This window comes from Armigeres subalbatus, chromosome 3 (genome assembly GCF_024139115.2).
Source record: "Armigeres subalbatus isolate Guangzhou_Male chromosome 3, GZ_Asu_2, whole genome shotgun sequence".
Lineage (NCBI taxonomy): Eukaryota > Metazoa > Arthropoda > Insecta > Diptera > Culicidae > Armigeres > Armigeres subalbatus.
The window spans coordinates 132,532,102-132,542,645 of NC_085141.1; positions in this window are offsets into that span (position 1 = coordinate 132,532,102).

Here is a 10,544-nt window from a genome sequence, read left to right on the forward strand (position 1 = left end):
TTATTATTTTATTGAGTAAAAAACGATTTTTAAAAACTTTTGAATAGCACCGATGCCAAACATTTCCAAACCATACCCGATAGCACAACTAAACAATAATAGTCATATATTATGAGTTTTGATCTGATCATAGATAGGAGGTGATGGGAGATACTCTTTTTTCATACCTTTTTGCCCAAATTCCTCTATGAAATAATATAGCTCAATGATTCTGAGCAAGGAAATGATGTAGTAATGTTAATTTTATTGATATTTTCCAATGATATAATGAAAATAACAAATAATCATATAGTTCATTAAAATATTGAATTATAGGGGATGTAGGGATCATACAGCTCATTTAATGTAACTTTTTATACAAAATAGGATAACATTTTCACGGACGACGCATATAGAAGATTAAGGGCTTATTCGAAAAGGAGTTTCCCAAGAAATTCTGTGAGAGATGTTTTATAGACGTGAGACACTTCTGTATGTAGTTATTAAGCTCGATTGGCCCCAATGTCCCATACATCACAGTTTATCATATTTTTTGTGCTTTTATCTTCCAAGTATTGTACTAAAGATGTGTTCTTCTCTTCATTATGGATCTGTAGATAAGCACTATACATGCTTTGTTGGTAAAAGTTGGAAATTTAAAGGATTTTGGGGTCAAATAAGTATTAAATTGCACTTTACGTGAATTTTTCATGTATTCTGTAAAAATTAATAAAAATATTATTATTCTCCCAACATGTTGCGAAACAATAACTAATGAAGTAAATCAATAGATTTTATTGTACGTTTATTGGAACAACAATAAGAAAATTTAATTAGTACAATAGAAAAACAATAGAATTGATTGTTCGTCAATAAAATGTATTGTAATTTTATGATATTTTAATGTAATTCTATTGTGTTTTCTATTCGGGAATCTCAATTGCAAAGTGGATAAAATGCCGCATTTATACACCAAAACAATTGAAAAATATTTGAATCTCGTAATTCATTTGTGGTTCAAATTTGCAGAAAATAGAACTGAGCGTTAAACCAGTTTTAATTTTTTGACAGTTGACTGGTATAAAAAGGAATCTAGACTGCTATGGGAAAATTTATGTTTCAGATTCATATTCAAAACGACATCCCCGAACAATTTAGATCACTGCTGATTTCACTCTAACCAGGATCAGTTTTTAGTATAGATAGTAGATGAGCGAAAGCATGGCTGAGTCGGTTTTATGACGTCGGCGCATATGACGTCACAGCCCTTAACATTTCCATTGAAATTGTGACGTCATGCTCGTTTGGAGACACGTTTGACAGTTCGTTTGGAGACGGAGGATTTATCTTCGCTATCTATATATTCTATATATTCCACTATCTATAGTTTTTAGTAACCAATATTGGTCATTTTTTTCCTAGAAATACTAGAAATACTACAATAAGAGATCGGCGACGCCGACGCCATCTTGTTTCCAATTGAACCGTCAAAAGTGGTTCCAATTCTACTTGTTTACATTTTCCATTCACAAGAAGCAAGCAAAAAGTTCAAGTGATGCCAGTATTATTTTCACAATTTCATGCATTTTCATACGTTGAAATGGCAACGACAGTTTTTCACTCCGCCGGTCTCTGGTTATAGGGTGGCTAAGAAATACTACACGCTAACTGTCACCTACTCAGTGACTGAGTAAAAGTGTATTACTCTCTCTTTCTATCCCACGGAAATTTTACTCAATTTCCGTCAAAAGCAGGACAACTCAAAACTATGAGTAATTATCGTAATCGGAGAACGTGAATTCCGGGCGGTGGATCCCATAGCGAACACTTCATTCAAGTACCACATCTACTATAACGGCGGTGGTACGGAAAGCCTTCATTCCGTTACCAACGATAATGGTTTGCGACTTGTAACCTTTGCTGCTGCTAGAGGGATGGCAATAAGCAGTACCTACTTCGCACGTAAGAATATCCGCAAACACACCTGGCAACATCCGAGTGGAGATACTTGCTCACAGATAGACCACGTGCTGGTCGACGGACGACATTTCTCGGATGTTATAGATGTAAGGTCCTTCAGAGGTCCGAACATCGACTCGGATCACTATCTTGTAGTTGCGAAAATTCGGGCGCGACTTTCCAGCGTCACGAATTCACGAAACAACAGAACGATGCGTTTCATTATTCAACGCTTGTCAGTTGAAGGAGTTGTTGAACAGTACCACCAGAAGCTGGGCACGAAGCTGTGACTACAACAGCGCAGGCATTGTACAGCGACGCCAACGAAATGGTTGGGTTGATGAGGAGTGCCAGCGAGTGATGGGCGAGAAAAATGTTGCTAGGAGTCGAATGCTAGTGGCTCGTACCCGTTCCAACAGAGAGCGGTACAGTGTAGCTAGGGCAGAAGAGAAACGAATCCACCGCAGAAAAAAAAGCAAAACGAAGGGAGTGTGATAGCTGAACCGCAGGAGAACATAGAGAGAAACGATATGCGGAGGTTTTACGCAACTGCCAATGGCGCGCGGCATAAGACTGCGCCAGTGGCCGCCATGTTCAATGACCGAGAGGGGAATTTGCTGACAGACAAGACTATGGTGGCAGCTAGGTGGAAGGAGCACTTTGAAGCTTTGTTGAACGATGAAAATGAAGGTGTATTAAGAAGTAGGTCGGCGACGGTCAAGCTGTGGAACCACCAACGCTGGACGAGGTTGAGAAGGCTCTGGAACGAGATGAAAAATAGTAAAGCTGCTAGGAAGGACGAGATCCTGGTCGAGCTTCTCAAACAAGGAAGTGAGCAGCTGCATCAATCAATCCACCACATTATCCAGAAAATATGGGAGGATGAAGAACTGCCTGCCGGCTGGTTGGATGGCCTCATATGCCCAATCCATAAGAAAGGGCACAGACTAGAGTGTACCAATTACAGAGGGATCACCCTTCTCAACTCGGCGTACAAAATCCTGTCGCGTATCCTGTTTAACAGACTGAGACCGCTTGAGGAGTCCTTCGTCGGCGAATACCAGGTAGGTTTTCGTGAGGGCTGATCAACGACGGATCAGATGCTTAGCCTGCGGATGATTTTTGATAAATTCCGGGAGTACAACTTGCAGACTCACTATCTGTTCCTTGATTTGAAAGCAGCGTACGATTCAGTGAAGAGAAATGAGCTGTGACAGATAATATCCGGCGAAACTTATTAGACTAATACGTGCAACGCTTGATGGCTCGAAATCAAGTATTCGGATTGCAGACGAAGTGTCAACCTCGTTTGTGACCTTAGATTGATTGAAGAAAGCTAATGCAATTTCGAATTTATTGCTAAACATTGCACTCGAAGGAGCTATTAGGAGATGTGGCTTGCAGAGAAACGGCACTATCATCACACGGTCTCATATGCTCCTGGGCTTTACGGACGACATCGACCTTATCCAGTATTTTGCGCTCGGTAATGGCGGCGTGAGTTCCATCCAATTTGGCATTCAAGAGGTAGAAAACATTGGAACTCATCAAGTTTGCCTTGATTAAATAATTTTTCAGCATAAATAAACAGACGTCAACCATTTTGCGTGTCGATACCTGAAAATCAATTCTGGTCCAATTTTCTTTAGAAAATTTCTCTAATAGGTATATGTATTTATTATTTACGAATTCCAGGTTTTCCCCTAACGTATGTAGAGTAGAGTGGGGCAAGAGTGCGCGTGGGGTAAGAGTACGTTTTCGATTTTTTGAAGTTATTTAAAAAGATAAACTAGCAGCACTGCATCAGTTTGACAGGTATTCTGACCAACTATTGTCATGTGTAATTGTAAACGATTTGAATAAACGATAAGGGAGATATGAGGTTAGTTAACTTTTTGGCCATTTTGCTAAAAATAATTGTGTTTTCGCAACTAGTATTCCATTACCATATATACGTTCAATCAGGTGAACATTATACCATTTCGATAACCTATTGTACACAGTACTTTATGGTGCAGAACATCAATTGGGTTGGTTTTCCAAGAGGTCAAAACCATTAACTGTATACATTTTGGGGCTGTGGGGTAAAAGTACGCAGGAACGTGTGGGGCAAGAGTACGCATATGAATCTTCAAGTTCTTATGTCAAACCCGTATCTTCGGCCGAAATAAGATTACTTTCGAAGCGTAAAGTTCAACAACAATCAAAAAGGGATAGAAATCGAAAATTAATAATTAAGTTCTCCTTCTAAGGATAAGCTGAAGTCATTTGGTGTTAGCGAACAAAGCGCAAATCATGAAATTGTATTAGGTATTGTTTTACATCTAAACATAGTCTGAAAACATAATTTCATCTAAATGATTTTTTCATTTTATCAAAAGCAATATCCATTACTTACGCAACGCTTAGGTTACGTGGGGAGGGGTTGCGAGATGTATGTCGATCCATGCATTTTTTTTTTTATTTTTTTTTTTTTATTTTTTTTTTTTTTTTTTTTATTTTTTTTTTTAGAGGGTTCATACAAAAATTGTAAGATGTGGAGGGGTGTGAAATGGCCAAATTTTGCGTTACGTAATTAGTGGACTTTCTTTAAGGATAATGCCTTTGTTTACGCTACGCGAAACCTGATATATTTTTACCTCCTTAGTTTTTTGGTATATTTAGAAAAACACAATGTTTTTTTCGTATGAAATTTCACATTTCTAGGACCCCCTCCCTCTTTCAAAGTTACGTAATCTTTAAACATTCCACAATATACTTTCAGTAAACATCAGTTAAATGTTATTAGATCCTTTACGTGTTAATAAATACTTAAAACAGGAATGGAAAAGTGCGCACTTTTACCCCACCCAATGCGCACTCTTACCCCACCGGTGGAGTAAGAGTGCGTTTTTTAGGTGTCTTGCAATAAGGGTTCTATTAGAACGAATTTAATTATATCCATTATTTTTTTCACTGGGTAACATAAAGGAATAGTATTGCTTTTTGCATTGAAACTTTTCGTTTCGTCGTTGAAGACAATGACATTTGTCTTCAGCGACTGCTTTCCCGATAGACCTTTTATACATGTTTTTCACTCATGCATGAATAATACTGTCAAAACTTGCATTTGACAATGAAAAAATCAGCTAAAAGCTCTATTTTTTGACATCGGTGCACTCACACAAACAATCGACATTAATTGTCAAAAATCAGGGTTACCAACTTTATAACTTTCACCTTGTCGCCGAGTCTTGCGCTGAGTGCTCGGCGCGGAAACCCACAGTGGGAATAAAATTTCGGGATTTATTCGCAATATATGAATCGTCGACATTGATTTGATATGCAGAAGCTTGTTTCATAAGGTCTCCATGTTCGATTGAAAACTTAGTGCGTACTCTTGCCCCACTCTACTCTACTGGAAAAAGTATCTACAGAATATATCTAGAGTGCTTTGAGAATAGGTCGTATGTGCAAAAGAGAGTTTCTCTTTGCTTCCTTTCTCTTTCGACTATTACAGATCTATACTACACTTTACTCCATGTTTCTTGGCAGATGACTAAAGATAATAGCTTTGTCTAGCGTTCTGAAGTGAAAATGTACCAAAATATGCAAAACTAGTTTATATATTAGCGAAAGAGAGCGTGACCAAAGAGAGTCTCTCTTCTGCACATACGACCTATTCTCAAAGCAATCTAGATATATGGTTGGGCACCGCTCGAAATATGGAATTAGCGAATTCGTTATGTGGAATATGATCGAAAGAAAACTGGCGTTATCTAGCACTTGACTAAAATTCAGCAATGAAAAAATTGTGAAGCTGGTTCAGTCCTTAACCAAATTTATGGAAAGATTTTATTTAATTAGATTACTACTATATAGACTACGATCAAACTCAATACGGTATCAGTAATTTAATCATGTCCTAGCTCTTCCAAAATAGGATAGATTCACGTCTTTCAATACAAACAATCGAAAAAAAAACTTTCAATAATAACTTATATTTATGTACTAATTTGTTTATTCGAGCAATGTCTTTGATAGATGGTAGCCCGAATATAACGCATGCCATAATTGAGTACTTATGATTCCAAATTACAATTTCATAATTCACTGTGATGGCTCATTTAAAATCTCCAGCTTTTAGCAACCTGAATTTTATAGGAAATCAAAAAAACTATACATTCCAAAAGGATAGCACGATTGGTTTTCTGCATTTTGCTTTCGCAGATGTTTGACGTTAATTTATTTATCTTGGAAACATCCTTCGGATCAATGCCGACTAGATGAGTTCCAGTGTTTTCTACCTCTTGAATGTCAAATTTAATGGAACTCACGCCGCCATTACCGCGCGCAAAATACATACTGGATTGGAATAGATCGCAGAGCAGTAGTGGAGGCTTTTGTCCCACTGAAGAGGGAGACGGCGAGGATCACGTAAAAAAATAACCTTATATGTTTTGGCAAATAACTATTCGAAAATACTTATACTCTTCATTATGCCACCTAATGAATGATCCCATATCAAAAAGCTAATAACATTCATAAGTTAATGAAAAGTATAAGTTTCGGAAAGTATGTGACTAATGCGATGTATAAGTTTTTTCTTATACATATCATTAAGCGCCTGCTTTGGCAAAAAAGTATTAGAAATATTAATAATAAATAACATTAATTTTTTTTACGTGTAGGCTTAATCATTAACTCTACCAAGACAAAGTACATGGTGGAAGGTAAAGATAGGGGAAGACCTAGTGGTGTTGGTGCAGAAGTAGTGTTTGATGGGGATGTGGTTGAAGTTGTTAGAGAATTTGTTTACTTGGACAGCTTGTGGCATGTGACAATGTCGTGAAGTGAAAAGACGTATTGCAGCTGCAAATAGGGCCTTTTACCACAGAGAACAGACATGGATGCTCGAACAAAATTTCGTTTAAAACGTGTTTTTTTTTTAATTTTAGTTTTTTAGTAAACCAACAGGCTATAGACATCCCTATCTAACTCCCTTAGCCTAAAAATAGCCACCATGTCCCGGGCACAGTATGCAGATAGACCGCTGTCAGTTGCATGAGATGTCAGCAATCGTCAACAACACCAATGATTGTAGCTTGATAATTAAAAATATCCACAACAATAAAAGAGCAGGATTTATTTTCAAATTCCGCTCAAGCTTTTCACGGTGAAATAAAAGACAAATTGTTGTTCTCCATGTAAGTAAAATCAAAATTGATCATGTAGATAAGTTTAGAATCAATTAAACTCATTAGTCATATTTAGTGAATATCCCGATTAAAGTTGCATATTGAAGAAAGCTGAATTTGGATTTTTTACGATGTTAAGCTTTTTTAGATTTGACGTACGTTGCTCGGCATTGGTGTTGGTGTTGGCTACGCTAAACATGAGTTCTTAGCATAGGCCTGTAGACCAACGACGTTTGTAAGTAATAAACTCCCGAATCACGGTAAAAAAATATATTGATTATGTAGACGTGATGAAAAAATCATTAAATCCGTAAATTTCTGAACAGCACAAAAAGTCTGTAAAAAAACGCCACCGGTAAAAATGAAAATTTAGCGGCTATAGCTGTTACTTAGAACCTTTTGAAAAGTTAAGCGAGATTTCATCAAACTCCTGTATGAAGGGCCAAAAATGGGTGGGGTGGTTCCATAAGCAAAGACACTTATGCGAATCCACGGGATGACAATCTCCGTCCAGAAGAAAGTTCGTACATACAATAATATAATCTAGCCTTCATTACCCAGATTGACCCAATAGATAGTTTAAGATTTGTGCTGACTTCAGAGATGTTAAACCAATAGTTCGGAATATTCTTGAATAAGTTGAAAAATAGACTTGTTGATTTATTATCATATTATTGATTGCATATTTCTTACTTGTTGAGCTCAAAACCATTTTGTAAATTATTTCCATCTACCGTAATTCGACAAACTGGCAACCCTACACGAATGAAAGTTTTTGCAACTCTATTTGCTTTTTTGTTTTGGTTCATCCCATTGTGTTGTGTTTCGCGCCTGATGAGAAAGTGTTGGTTCGGCTAGAGCGAAATGTGACAGCTGAGCATGTGTTCCAGCACTTTTTAATTCGACAAGTGTCGAATTACCGGGCACGAATTAAAAAGTGTCGAATTATAGTGTCGAATGAGCGGGGTAATATATGTTTGAGTTTTCTAAATGTTACTTCGATCTGTCAAAATGGTGCACACCAAAAAAAACCTGGGCACTCACACAGCAAATAGATCGGCGTGTATTCGCATTGACGAAGTTGAGCTGCTGCCATCTCGCGGAGACAGACGTGTACGTGAAATCACGGTATTTCAACATGGTGAAGTATATGAAGTATATTTTAAAATGCCTCTAAAATGATATTAACAGTGATATATTGAAAACTTTTAAATACATAGGGTTAGAATTTTTTAAAACTACATGTTAGACTACAAATCTACACATGTTTTTTTAATCGAAATAATAAGACTTCGGGACTGATTTGCGATTTGGGCGTAACTTATTTTGTAAACAAACATTGTTTTATGGATTACGAAGAATGCAAGCGTTTTCATCCTAAACTAATTCCCTTATCTGGTGGAGGAAAGCTTAATCTGTCGGATCCATACCGTGGTTTCCTCATGAAATGCTTGTTTTAGCAGGAATTCGCCTTCCAATGTTTGTTTACAAAATAAGTTACGCCCGAATCGCAAAGCGGTCCCGACTTTTGTGTTGCTAATCTAAAAGTAAATTAAATTTCTAACCCGAAAAATCAAACTATTTTTAGCTAAAATGTGTTTTAACGTTTTAACAATCATTTTCAAATTGACGTCCTATATCCCTTGCCGGGTGAAATAAAAAAGCATCATCCGACCCCCATTTTGTTTTCTCGCTTTCGCTAACTGACCTGTGGGCGCGCTTGTGTGGCTCTGGCGTGCGAAAATTTCGAAAACTCAAACATCCATCTACCTATTAGTTAAACTCTTTGATTTTAGTCTATCGCCAGCTACTCTACAGCGAGTTTTTACAGCATACTTTCGTTATATTGTAGGTAGTGGTGTATTTCTTGTGTATTATGATTGATGTGTATGCTTGTATAATGATTAGATTCAACGATAATTTTGACCTTATAGTCATTGAGACATCATCATTATTATGGAATAAAAAAATATTTTGAAGTTTTTTTTATTGTAAAATAAAAAATAAAAAAAATCACTGTATGAATTTTACTTAACTGTTTTGTGAAAAATAAAAAAGCAGATATTTTGCCAACTATGTAGGGCAACTCTAACCAAAAGGAACCTAAAGATATTGAAGACTGAATATTTTAAATGAAAACTAGAATTTTAGGCAAAAAAATTATAATTATGTTACGGTTCTGATTATATTCAAAGAATTGTGGCATAATGAAGAGACTTTTCTGAATAAAACTAGCATTCCCTTAGGAAATCCTAATGAATATTAGAAGATAAACTAATTTGATGATTCTGATAACAACTGGAATTTCTGCAAAAATACAACTAAAAGGAACAACAGTAGGAGTATATTTGCATTTACAACATTTTTTCTAAGTTTAGAAGCTTCTCGAAATATATATTTTAAGATTGTCCACTTCCTGAGCTACGGAAGGTCCCAAATACTCTTAGGAATCAAAATCAAGAGATATTGCGGAAAATTTCTAAACCAAAACCGATCGAAATTCTTAAAACATATTCACGAGTCTTTATTTTGTATCCTGATGCATTGAAGGGGCGTGCGAGTTTTAGATATTCTAATATCTGATACACACTACAACATTTTCGAATACAGGAAAATTTGTGATTCCCATGGTGCATTTAATTAGATTATATATTCCTGTTTTTGTTCACAGTTGTGAAAATTGTTTTATTTAAGTACGGAATCCCACGATGGAGATAATCTTCTCTAGGGTACGTTCTGCTAGTATCATATAATAGTCTATCGATAATATCGATATTCGCTTAAAGACCACATGTGTTGTTCATCTTATTAACATAAGATCATTATGCGCAAAATTGCAGCATCAAATTTAAACAGCTGAAACATCGCGAGCCAGTTTCTGCTCTTATGGCTTCATATCAAGCCTTCATACCTCCATATGAGTAATCGCCTAATCGGTCTCGCTCGTACTCACGCATTTTCCGAGAGAGCGTATTTTCCTATCTATTACCCACCAGCATGGTTCTCTTGTTATTGTAAACTACATCACCCAAGGGGGCGAAAAGTCAACGCCGGTCGCGAGAAGACCAAACCACACCCACTTTTCCCTATCCATCAGCAGAAGGAATATGCGCGCTGCAGTAGGGTGTAGAATAGACCGCACGCGGTAGCACGCTGCTGTTCGGTGCGGGCAAATTAGCACAGCCACGTGCGATTGGGTCTCACGCGCGCGAACGATAACCGTTGCCTCTTCTCTGACCTCCTGAATGCGGCAGCATGCGGACCGGAGGGGCCGAGTCATGATCTTGCGTGATGATTGGTCGGTGGTCGAAGCAGCCAAACTGTGGTGACGAAGGTGACAAAAGGGCGAACATCGGATCACGACTCGACGGTCATCAAATTGGGTTCGAGTGGGTGTTTGCCTTTTCCTGTCGAACGATAGATCAATTG